Genomic DNA, 13,340 nt, shown 5'->3' on the forward strand with positions numbered 1-13,340 from the left:
TACACAGCTTTTTTTGTGCTGCAGCACTGTTGTGTTCTGCTGGTGTTGTGCAAAAATACTTTTTTTTTTAAGCGCACTGTACCGCATTTTTCTGCCCTCATAAATGCATACCACATGCATACATCTAAGTAATGTACTATTTTGTACCTGTTAATCTGTCAAAGGCCTACATACTGTGAAAGTCCAGGCAAAAGTAATCACCTGCTGGTGTTTTACTAAAATAAGTCTTTTAAAGCGTACTGTACCGCATTTTTCTGTCCTCATAAGTGCATACCACATACATACATCTAAGTGGTGTACTATTTTGTGCCTGTTATTCTGTCAAGGCCCTACATAATGTGAAAGGACAGCCAAAAGTAATCACCGGCTGGTGTTTTACTCAAATTATTTTTGAAGCGCACAGTAGCACTTTTTTTCTGCCCTCATAAGTGAATAACACATACCTACATCTAAGTAGTGTACTATTTTGTACCTGTTAATCTGTCAAGGGCCTAGATACTGGGAAAGTCCAGGCAAAAGTAATCACCAGCTGTTTTTTTACGAAAATATGTTTTTTAAAGTTACTGTACTGCATTTTTTTGCCCTCATAAGTGCATACCACATATGTACATCTATGTAGTGAACTATTTTGCACCTGTTAACCTGTCAAGGGCCTACATACTGTGAAAGGACAGCCAAAAGTAATAGCCGGCTGGTGTTTAACTCCAATACATTTATTAAGCGTACTGTAGCGCATTTTTCTGCCCTCATAAGTGCATACCACATACCTTCCTCTAAGTAGTGTACTATTTTGTACCTGTTAATCTGTCAAGGGCCTAGATACTGTGAAAGTCCAGGCAAAAGCAATCACCGGCTGCTGTTTTACAAAAATACAGAGTTTTTTAAGCGTACTGTAGCCCATTTTTCTGCCCTCATAAGTACATACCCCATACGTACATCTTAGTAGTGTGCCTCATAAGCGCATACTACATACGTACATCTAATTAGACACAAGAAAATACAGCACCAAATAGATGTTTGTTTTGTAATCCTCATGATATGTACTAAGTGCTGGGGGTCTATAACCTGTTAAATCAGTATAGCTCCATAACTACTTACACAAAAAGAACCAAGAGCAATTGCTACTGAATAATGTACACATTTTATTAATTTGATATCAAAAAATTAAAAAGTCACTACATGTGACTATATGCGATGAAGATAGAATACCAAATCTATGTTGTTTAAAGCAGTACAAATGAGATGTGATCATATTCAACCACAATACGTAGGTGACACCGGTAAAGCAGTAATTTAAATCACAATGGATCTCTGTATATTAAGTGAGGTAAGGAGAGTGACATAGAGGCTCTGTATGGTATGCAAAGTAAGGTAAACGGGGATCAAATGGCTCTACTTTGCTTGTATTGGAGCTACCTGCTCTATCATGTGTAAACCAATGCATACAAATAACATGCCCAGAGTTAGTAGAGAACCTCACTTACCCAAAATGGAAACCTGTCTCCACCGTCCCAACGTACGTCACCCGACTGCCCTCAAAAGGGCATACCACATACATACATCTAAGTAGTGTGCCTCAAAAGTGCATACTACATACGTACATCTAAGTAGTGTACTATTTTGTACCTGTTGATCTGTCAAGGGCCTAGATACTGTGAAAGGACAGCCAATAGTATACACCTGCTGCGGTTCTAGACAAATACTGGTTTAAGCGTAGTGAAGTATATTGTATTCCCCTCCTATACACAATAAGTATGTCAGGCAGAGTAGTGCCAGGACATGCACAGAGGAGTGGCAGAGGCCTTAATTCATCAAGCTCAGGCAGAGGTCGCAGCAGAGTAGGGGTGTGTGGCAGCTGGAGCTGCAGCGAGAGGTCCGAGCTCCCGGTGTCAGCTAGCAGTCATGTTGCGACCAGCAACCCAGCAGCCTTGATTGATCTGTTCACTTGGTCATCCACTTCATTCCAAGTGAGGTTCACTCGGTCATCCACTTCATCCCAAGTGACATCGGACAACCCCAGTCAACAGGCGTGGGTTCCTAAGACTCAACCCTCAGTTGGCATGGCCCTCATGCTACTGCTGCCACCTCCAGGCTCTGTCATTGTGCCGCCATATTGTCTCTTTATGCTGATGCTGCCACCTTCAGGCTCTCTCATTCTGCTGCTCTGTGGTCTCCTAATGCTAATGCTGCCACCTCCAGGCTTTCTAATTGTGCTGCTCTGTGGTCTCCTCATTCTGATGCTACCACCTCCAGGCTCTCTCATTGTGCCGCCATGGATACTGCAAAAAAAAAAAATGTATTAAGGTGCTGGTCCCCAGTTTCAGAAATTCCTTGCATTGGGGTCACTTTCAGGACTCCTGATGCCACCTCCAGGCTGTCTCATTCAGCCACTATATGGTCTCCTCATGCTACAGCCAACTCCAGGCTGTGCCATTCAGCCCCTATATGTTCTACTCATGCTTCAGCCAACTCCAGGCTGTGCCATTCAGCCACTATATGGTATCCTCATGCTTCAGCCACCTCCAGGCTGTGGCATTCAGACACTATATGGTCTCCTCATGCTTCAGCCACCTCCAGGCTGTGCCATTCAGACACTATATGGTCTCCTCATGCTTCAGCCACCTCCAGGCTGTGGCATTCAGCCACTATATGGTGACCTCGTGCTTCAGCCACCTCCAGGCTGTGCCATTCAGACACTATAAGGTTTCCTCATACTTCAGCCATACTTCAGCCAACTCCAGTGTACCCACACGCCGGGGCCTGGGACACTAAAACTTGGGAGTTAAAATTTCAATTTCAAAATCCTCAATTTCAATATCTTAAATTTAAATTAAAAAGTCCTAAATTTCAATGGTCTCCTCATGCTTCCGCCAACTACTAAATGACATGCTGTGTCATTTAGCTACTGAATGGCCTCCTCATGTTGCCAACACCTCCACCCTGTGGTATTCAGCCACTATATGGTCCCCTCATACTGAGGCAACCTCCAGGCTCTGTCTTTGTGCTGCTCTGCGGCAGTGATTCTTAAAGAGATGCCTGTAATTTGCATGTCATTCTGAATAACAGTATTATTTCACTACCCCAGCACATTTCTGTTTATGACATTTGTTTGTATGTGAATTTTGTAATAAAATTTAATTAAAATTAAAAAAAGAGAGCATGTTCCATTTGCAGGATTTGGACCTCTGGGCCTCAACAAATAAATTCTTCCTTTATGTGGATGACATTTTACTTTTCATCGAGAATCCCAATAAAGATATTGAAAATATTATAGAAAGTATTAAAAAATTTAGGAAGATCTCAGGATTTAAAATTAACTGGAAAAAGTCTAGTTTACGTCCATTGGAGGAGGAGCTGCAGTTATCTAGTGGATAGCTGAGAGTTCTTGCTAAGGATGACTATCTAGAATATCTGGGAGTGAAGATTTCCTCCCACGCTTCGGAATATGTTCAGTTGCACAAAAGCCCTGCAATTAGTAGTCTCCAGAGGAGAACTGACATGTGGTTGAAGTTAGCACAATCAATGGCAGATCACATTGCCTTGGTAAAGATGATCATTTTACTAACTGACTGCAGCTCCAATAAACATCCATGATAAATGGTTTAAGACAGGGGTCTCAAACTCAAATTATCTGGGGGCCACTTTAGGTAGCAGCTGGGTGAGGCTGGGCCGCATGTGTCCCTTACATATAATGCCCCCATCATGCACCCCTTATATATAATGCCCCTATCATGCGCCCCTCATCATCCACCAGCAACCACCCCATTCCCCCTACCCCCGTGTGGTAATAGCATGAGCTGACGGATGATGGGGATGCTACTTCTGGGGGTTCCCCACATTAGGTAGTAGTAGGTTCCACAAATTAGGTAATAGCAGGTTCCCTACATTTGGTAGGTAGTAGCAATTTCCTCACATTAGGTAGGTAGTAGCAGGTTCCCCACATTAGGTAGTAGCAGGTTCCTCACATTAGGTAGTAGCAGGTTCCCTACATTTGGTGGAAACAGGTTTCCCACATTAGGTAGTAGCAGGTTCCCCACATTAGGTAGAAGCAGGTTCCCCACATTAGGTAGTAGCAGGTTCCCCACATTTGGTAGTAGCAGGTTCCCCACATTAGGTTGTAGCAGGTTCCCCACATTAGGTAGAAGCAGGTTTCCGGCATTAGGTAGAAGCAGGTTCCCCACATTAGGTAGTAGCAGGTTCCCCACATTAGGTAGTAGCAGTTTCCCCACATTAGGTAGAAGCAGGTTCCCCACATTAGGTAGAAGCAGGTTCCTCACATTTGGAAGTAGCAGGTACCCCACATTAGGTAATAGCAGGTTCCCCACATTAGGTAGAAGCAGGTTCCCCACATTAGGTAGAAGCAGGTTCCCCACATTAGGTAGAAGCAGGTTCCCCACATTAGGTAAAAGCAGGTTCCCCATGCACATTTGTGGCCTGCTGGAGGTCATTTTGCACGGCTCTGGCAGTGCTCCTCCCACACAAAGGCGGAGGTAGCGGTCCTGCTGCTGTGTTACTGCCCTCTTATGGCCTCCTCCACGTTTCCTGGTAGCGCATCCATGCTCTTGACACTAGGCTGACAGACACAGCAAGCCTTCTTACCACAGCTCGCATTGATGTGCCATCCTGGATGAGCTGCACAACTTGAGCCACTTGTGTGGGTTGTAGACTCCGTCTCATGCTACCACTAGAGTGAAAGCACCGCCAGCAATAGTGACCAAAACATCAGTGAGGAAGCATAGGAACCGAGAAGTGGTCTGTGGATACCACCTGCAGAACCACTCCTTTATTGGAGGTGTCTTGCTAATTGCCCATAATTTCCACCTGTTGTCTGTTCCATTTGCACAACAGCATGTGAAATTGGTTTTCAATCAGTGTTGCTTCCTGAGTGGACAGTGTGATTTCACAGAAGTGTGATTGACTTTGAGTTACATTGTGTTGTTTAAGTGTTCCCTTTATTTTTTTGAGCAGTGTAGTCTCCTATGGGGACTATTAAAGTGTAAAAAAAAAAAAAAAAGTAAAAAATATTAGAAAAATCCCCCAATAAAAATGTAAATTGTCACTATTTCCCATTTTACCCCCAGAAAGTGTAAAAAAAAATTAATGAACAAACATATTTGGTATCGCTGAATGTGTAAATGTCCAAACTATAAAATTATAACGTTATTGATCCTGTACAGTGAACCTCATAAACATTTTTTTTTTTAAAGTCCAAAATTGCTGATTTTTTGTCATATAATATCCCCCCCCAAATTTTTTTAAAATGTATTAAAAGTTTCATATATGCAAATGTGGTATGTACTAAATTGGTTAAAAAGTTTGAGATTTTTTTTAAGGGGTACAATAATAGAAAAGTATGCAATCTTGGTTATCATTTTAATTGTATGTACCCACAGAATAAAGAAAAATTTCATTTTTCCTGTAAATTGTACAGAGCGAAAATGAAAAATTCCAAAATTTGCTGAATTGAGGTTTTCTTTTCAGTTTCCCCACACCATTTTTATGGTAAAGGGAGTGGTGTGCAAAGGACAACTGGTTGTGCAAAAAACAGGCCCTAAAACTAATCTGTGGATGAAAATATAAAAAAGAGTTATGATTTTTAGAAGGCAAGGAGGAAAAAAATAAAATGTAAAAATTAAATTGGCCAAAATGGGCTGTGTCGTTAAGGGGTTAATGGAATTGCTAGAAATAGATGGTTTAATAAATATATTGAAGAAATTCACTTATTTGAATAAAGCTTGGCACAAATTTAAAACTATAGTATCACTTAAAGGGGTATTCTAACAACAGTACTCTCTGCTGACACCTCTACTTGTCTCAGGAACTGTCCAGAGTAGGAGCAAATCCCCATAGCAAATCTCTAATGCCTCAGGCAGTTCCTGAGACAAGCAGAGGTGTCAGCAGAGAACACTGTTGTCAGAAAGAAAAGAACAACTCAACTACATCAGCTGATAACTACTGGAAGGATTAAGATTTTTTAATAGAAGTAATTTACAAATCTGTTTTACTTTCTGGAGCCAGTTGACATTTTTTCCTGGAATACCCCTTTAAGGGTAGTATTCCTATTACACCGCTTTGGAATAATATTCATTTTACTAAATTCTATAAAATTAAAGATTATAAATTTTAAGAAAGGAGAAAAGTTTAAATAAGGTAGAACACTTTTTCACAGATGGGAAAATACTTTCGTATCAGCAAATGTCAAATAAATATAACTTGGGCACAATGCACAGACTATGTTATCTTCAAATTCATGCTGCCTACACCAAAACTCAAAATAAAGAACTGTTTGGTATTAAAACCAATATTGTTATGGATGAACTGAATGGCGGCAAATACGGTAGTGTATCAACATTCTATAAAGTAATTGTGGGTCAAAAGCAAGGTAAGGAAACCATGCTCAGTAATTTAAACAGGGAAAAAGTACTTGGTCCTGTATCAAATATGGAATGGGAAAATATTCAAAAAAGTCCTTCTAATTATCTGGTCAGTGAAAGCCATCAGTTAGTTCAGTTCAAAATGAATCACCAGTTATATTATTCTCCACTAAAAATGTATAGAACGGGCCTGCGACAGGATTCTAAATTCCCCAGATGTGGTCTGGTGGAAGCAGATATATTGCATATGATATGGCATTGCAGAAAGGTGTCGGTGTTCTGGGAGGGTATTATTGAAGTGATTCAAAAGAGAATTAATTATAGAGCTATTCTAGATCCCATAGTATGCATATTGGGAGAAACTTCAAGTGTCTCACAGAGAAATAGGAAAATTAAAGGGGTTATCCACCATAAGGTGATTTTAGTACATATCTGGAAGACAGTAATGGTGATGCTTAGGAAGGATCTGCGCTTGTCTTGGGGCTAAATGGCTATGTTGTGAGATTACCATAACACTGTGGCTAGCTTTTTGTGAACTTGTATTTCCTGTTAGATTTTTCTTTTTTTGACTACAAATCCCACAATTCCATTTTCCTCCTTCCAACACATTAGCTACCCCACCCATTGAAACATTAATGAGTTGCAGACCTGTGGTTTTCAATCAGGGTGCCTACAGCTGTTGCATTAGTTGAAAATTGATCCCTCCACCCATTGAAGCAGACAGGCTCCCTGTCATCAGCTGACTAGTGAGTCAGGTTTCGGACGCATTGCAAGCTGGGAAAAATCTGAGAGAGCAATCAATTTGTATGCTGATAAAAATAAATAGTGAGGTGAAAATCACAGAAGAATTGTGAGAAAACAGTCACACACAGGTACAGACACTATATTATGAACTACACTAACTTTACAGCCCCTTTAGCATAGTCAAATAAAAAAAAATTCCCGGAATACCCGTTTAAGCTAAAGCTCTGTTTTTTTTTTTTTTTTGGTAGATTATTGATTATGAGACACTGGTTCACTAGAAAAATTACCCAGATAGGAGCATGGGTTGCAATAATGGATAAGATTGGATGGTATGAAACACTTTTGTGTTCCAGAAAGAAAAAGGTAAAAGGTGATGCCATAAAGATGAGTTGGTACATAATGGTTTGCTAGGAAATGAGTTGAAGGATACAAGGTATTTCATTTTTTTGTTTTTGTTTTGTTTGTCGTTGCTGCTTCCTACACTCGGGGGGAGGTGGGGGAGGCAATATTAGTGATTTTAATAGTAAGATACATTTGTGTAATGTGTTTTTGTTAATACCCAGTTTTGCATTAAAAAAAGTAGTAAGATAACCAATAATGTTCATATTTTTACATGTACCTTAGAAAAGAAAATTTAGTTCTTATGCTTTCTGCCTATGCAAAAATGTAAGTAATGCCAGACCGTCATTCAAAGAAATTGACAACAGGTTAGAACAGTAATGCTACAACATGGACTTCTATAGTAGTAGCCAACAAAACCTGTTACTACAATCAATAATAAAAAAAAATTAGCGCTACACGAATTCTGGGGTGGTCACAGCTTTCGAAAATTGCCAGGTTTGGCTCATGCGAACCTGACAATGTGCGCAAAAAGAAAATACACGAGGGATGAGGAACACATGGTCTTTTGGTGCCCACTGTAAAGGAGGAAGTACTGTGGTAGTTAGATGACCTCAGGTTAGTCCAAAATACCTTGCAACTATCACATGATGACCCCAGGTTATAGAATGATTTACTGGTTTATGTGTTAATTAGACCCCAGACTAATAGGACGAAGCAAAGGGTTTTAGACACAGATAAAGACCCATGTACTGTGTGCACCAATCTAGAGAGAAACAGAGATAAAGGGAGTAAGCATTGCAGAAACCAGAAAGCCTTCTCAAATTCTAAACTATACAATTCTACATATCCACAGCAAGCTGAGCACAATGTCTAATCTATACAATTCTGCCAATCCACATCAAGCTGAGCACAAATCCTAATGTATACAATTCCACAGAAAGCTGAGCACAACATTAATCTGGGGGCTGAGCTCAGGGACCTCCTGTAGGAATTTGGATTGAACATGCATTATCCATCTAAAGTACATTTCAGTGTATGGTTTGGGTTTAATCGCACACAATATTCCTACCTGGTTGTAAAATAATAACACAATTAAAAAAATATAAATTGAAAACGCATTAGCCATCTAAAGTGCATTTATGTTTATTTTCTGGGTTTAATTCCCCACAAAGTGTTTCTACCTGGTTGTAACAGTACAATGCAATTTAAAGCATTTAAATTTACCATGCATTAGCCATCAAAAGCACATTCACGTATATTTTCTGAGTTTATTCACACAGAAAGTATTTTTACCTGGTTGTAACAGTACAACGCAATTTAAAGCATTTAAATGAAACACACATAAGCCATTTAAAGCACATGTATGTGTATTTTCTGGGATTAATCAAGCTAAATTCACTTACCTGGTTGTCAGCAAACAACAGTCCTCACTGTCTTCCAGGAGTTGTGTGGTTTCACAAGATGGTACAGCCCTTGTGAAGTGGTTGACAGGTTGTCTCCTCAGGAGACAAGAAGAAGAGTCTGACGATGAGCCAGCGGTCTTCACGTCTACAGTTACGTGATGCAATGGAAATGTCTGTCCTAGATGGTCTGTTCCATTGTCTCCATCTTTGCTTCCCCCCAGTTCAAAGCATAAGGAGGAGTTGTGTCATTGACAGCCTTTGGAGAGTGTTGCTAAGGCGGTGGAGGGATGCAGTAGCCGAGCGTAGCATTAGTGGGACTGGTGGTGGTAGGCGTGGTGGAAATACTTTAAGGCATCATTGTGTACGGGGAGCAAGGAGCCCATGATCACACATCAGAAGTTCATACTAAGAGGAATGGTGGGGACAATGAGGAGGAGTTTATTGATGAGGATCTTCATCTGCAGGTTTGAGAAAAAGGCCTTTTTAGAAGAGGGGCACAGTTGGGTGGTGGTGCCCCTATCACTATATGTTATCCTGTTGTGTACAAATTCTTTACCATCTTACCAGATGTAGTAAACCAGGCACAGTACCATATTTTCTGAGAGAAAGTAAGGCACAGCCCTAAGGCACAACTTTATTAGTAAGGGCTCTACATAAGCACATGGAGAGACATCACATGGCCTGGCTAAAATTATTAGTAGTCCACCTATGCCTGCTGTCCGCTGCCTACAGCTAACTCTAGTTCACCACTCCCTGCTGTATACTGGCTACAGTTACCACTAGTCCCTACTTTGCACAATCAGAGGCAGAGAGGATGGGCCACTCCATGCAGGTGTTTGTGTGCAGTATAGTGCATGCCACAGATATTCGAGTAGTAGCTATAACCAGGGCCATTTCATTGTTCAAAATTTTAAAAAGTGATTTTTCATGTGTACAGACCTGTTATAACTCCCAAAAAGGCAGAATTTTGGAAAAAATTTTCAAATGTTAAAATTTAAAAAAACAACTTCTTCGTTGTCTGCTAGTTCTGTTGCAACTCCTCTAAAGCTATAATTTTATAAAATGTTTCTAAAATGTAAAAAATGCACAAAAAAATACTTTTTGAAAAAAACTTCTTTAAAAAAATCTTCTTTATAGTGTACAGTTCCTGTTTCAAGTGACAAAAGAAGAATTTTGTATACTTTTTTTAATTTTCAAAATTTTTCACTGTTCTTCACTATTTTAAGACACTGTCACCAAATCTGTTGTAACTTACAAAAAGGGATCATTTTTGGAACAACTGGAAAAAGCCATTGCGCTTTCTGATCCTTTTGTGTGGATTGTAACTCAAGCAGGCAACTATCAACAACCAGGGATATTTTATCCACCCTCCAGTGTAGCATTAGAGAGAATGTTCAGCATAGCCAGCAGCATCGCCACACCTAAGCCAACAAAATTGTCTTCCAGCTACATGGAAAAACTCAGATGCCACTGATTAGACACTACTATCACCACTCCTGCTGTCCGATGACAGCTACCACTTCCACCTGTCTGCCATCCCCCTTGCTGCTGCTACTTTCAGCTAGGCCTACACATACACAACCCAAGAATTGTTTCAGCTTTACATACAAGGGCTCTTTCTTTACCACTATTTTGGAATACCAATAGTACCCCCCCCCCCCTTCGTAGGCTCTCATGTCATGAAAATAAAGATGTTTGTTTGCATATTCAGGAAGGGAAAAGGTGGGGAACATTGTTGAGGCAGGGGAGCTGGGCGAGCTGGCTCCCTACCTCCATTGCGCAAAGCTGCAAAATAGAAAAATAGAAATAAAACTATTAACGGTGAGAACACATGGAATACTTAACTAATAAATGTGAGTAATCCTTCTATTTAAAGTTCTTCACCTGGACTATAATCCAGTATCCTGGGTTTAGAGCGGGTAAGTAGCTTTCAGTTTAATCTTTAAATGGTAATTTCAAGCAAATTTTTTCTTGGGAGTTGTGGTTTGGCCACATTTGAAGGTCCACAATTTGGAGATCCCTGATATAAAGAGTAGAAAGGGAATATAGAAAAAAAATGTCTTTCTTTCAAAACATAGATATAAATAATATGTCATGTTCTGATGAAACATCTCTTTTAAGATAAGCACTTTAATAATATGAATAAACAAGTATCGGTTATTCACAAACCGGACACATTTTCCAGTTGTTATGAAGTGAGTTATGATAATAAAATAAATGTAACTTACAATGAATTCATTATTCAAGCACTTCTTTGTAAATCGGTGCATAAATATTTTTATCTGCCTTGGATGTTATGGAGCATGTAGTGATATGAGAAATAATAAGAATCATTTATGTTTTATACACATTTAACTGTTGGTTGCTACTGATTTTTAAACCAAGCCTTATTCTTGCACTAAAAAAATGAAATATTAAGAAGTGAACCCTTGCGCTAAACTGTTACAGATGAAAAATAATAAAAAGAATATCAAAGAAATGGTGCTTAGGACATCTATCATGGGGATATTCTGTGTGAAGCCACAAAAGCGGTTTTCAGGAAAATTACACTCAAACAGCCTTCAATGGTTAAAAAACAATAAGTGGAATAATTATAAGATATTAGTATCCTGGAAATGTTCGGATAAATGTGTGTGGGAGTGGAGTTACATACGCAGGGTGCCTGTTGGTTCAGGACTGATTTACTTGCCAATTAGATGCTATTACTGCTGATTAATTCACACATTTTCTAAGGGTATTAAATGCACCTGCATGTGCACAATACCTTTGCGAGGCTACCCACTAGCATTTTCCTTATTAGTGCAAGCAGGAAGTGCTTCGTCAATCTGTTATCACCATATACTTCTCTGTTTGCAGTCTAACTCCACCCTAACAGAAGTGTTGTTACAAAGCAATAGACATTGCATCTAGAGCTGTTTAGGAAATACAAAAACAAGGGAGAAAATGAAAACACCTCATTTATATATGCCATAGACAATAATCGTCCAGTGTGACTTCCATTGGACTTAAGATCTGTTAAGTGGAGTAAGACAAGGCTGTTGAACTACTACTTTTAATGTACTCAGCAGACCTAGCAAGGCATTGTAGATAATGTACAAGATAATTATATTTTTTACCCTAATGTATTTACTGACTAAGCACACTAGCTTGTTATTATATTAGTAGCATAAAACATATGTTAACATATCTAAAAACACAATTTATATTACATACTATATATATAAAAAGACGGCAACAGCTAAAAATAATATTCTATATTATATTCCATAGTTCATAGGCAGTCACTTTTGACATATTTCAGAGTGATGTTTAGGTGGCTTGTAAGACATTTGCATAATATATACACCTACCATAGAAAACCACTAAGAATTATCATACATGCAAATAAATGCATCTTTATGAAACATACTTAAAAAAAATTCAAGACATAACATTTCATTAAAATTGTGTACAACATAGAAAACGTGAAAAGGAAATAGAATACTGGGGCCAAAAAGCCTTGTAGAAGTCAGTTGTATGCTCACATGCAACAAATGAAGCAAAAGGGGAAAGAGAAAGAAAAATCACAGCAGTATTAGTGAGGTATATTTAAGCTAGTAAGCATGGTAAAATAAAAACCTAAAATGTTCCAGCAGGACCCTACAAATGAAGTGTAAATGCATCAAGTAATGTTCCCCCAAGTGTTGCAGCAACTGCCATGAATGCATACAAGGAAAGGTGTTACACTCCAGCTACACACCAGTCCCCCTACACATTTTACTAGGCAGGCTTAGGCTGCATTCACACCTCGTTTTTGCAATACGGTTGCCGTATCGGGTTTGGTAAAAAAAAACGTATCGAACCGTAGTGCAAACCGTATACATAGACATTTCATTGTAAACCGTATGCCAACCGTAGCATCAGGTTGTGTACGTTTTGCATCATTTACGGTTGTATACGGTTTTGTGTCCTGGTCAAAAACCGTATCCCACCTGTATGCGGTTATTTTAAAACGGAGTTCTATGGGACCGTATGTGCACACGATTACATCCGGTTTGCAAAATACAGTTTTTCATTTTATTTTATTTTTTTTGGGGGGGAAATTCAATAAAAAGAAGAACTTTATTTAAAATGTTGACAAACTTTAAAACCGTATATATTTTTTTTCAAGAAAAACCTATGCAAACTTATGCAAACATATATCCGTTTTTAAACCATATACAGTTTAAAAATGTGAGGAGGCATATACGGTTGCATACATTTGCATACGTTTCGGTCCAGTTCGGTGACATACGTTTTTTTAACAAAAACTGGATACGGCAACAGTATTGCAAAAACGAGATGTGAATGCAGCCTTAGTGTAGGAGTTGCATAATAAATAATGAAGGCAAACTACCCTGACCTGTAGAACTTTACATTGAACTCTACATTGAACCAACCTCTACTATTCCTTTCAGAAATGTATGCATAAATTGAAAACTGGCTGTCCTCATTCCCC

The 13,340-nt window shown here is 39.1% G+C and overlaps 1 long non-coding RNA gene across 1 annotated transcript in view; it reads right to left on the reverse strand.

Moving 5' to 3' along the window:
- Nucleotides 1-13,340, reverse strand: part of LOC130307362 (uncharacterized) — a 77,138-nt gene that overhangs the window by 43,890 nt on the left and 19,908 nt on the right. Inside the window, exons 3-4 of the long non-coding RNA XR_008856552.1 lie at nucleotides 10,748-10,883; nucleotides 8,864-10,648 (exon numbers count right to left, since the gene is read on the reverse strand). This is a non-coding gene — a long non-coding RNA (uncharacterized LOC130307362). The remainder of the gene's footprint in view (nucleotides 1-8,863; nucleotides 10,649-10,747; nucleotides 10,884-13,340) is intronic.

Source organism: Hyla sarda, chromosome 1 (assembly GCF_029499605.1).
Source record: "Hyla sarda isolate aHylSar1 chromosome 1, aHylSar1.hap1, whole genome shotgun sequence".
NCBI lineage: Eukaryota > Metazoa > Chordata > Amphibia > Anura > Hylidae > Hyla > Hyla sarda.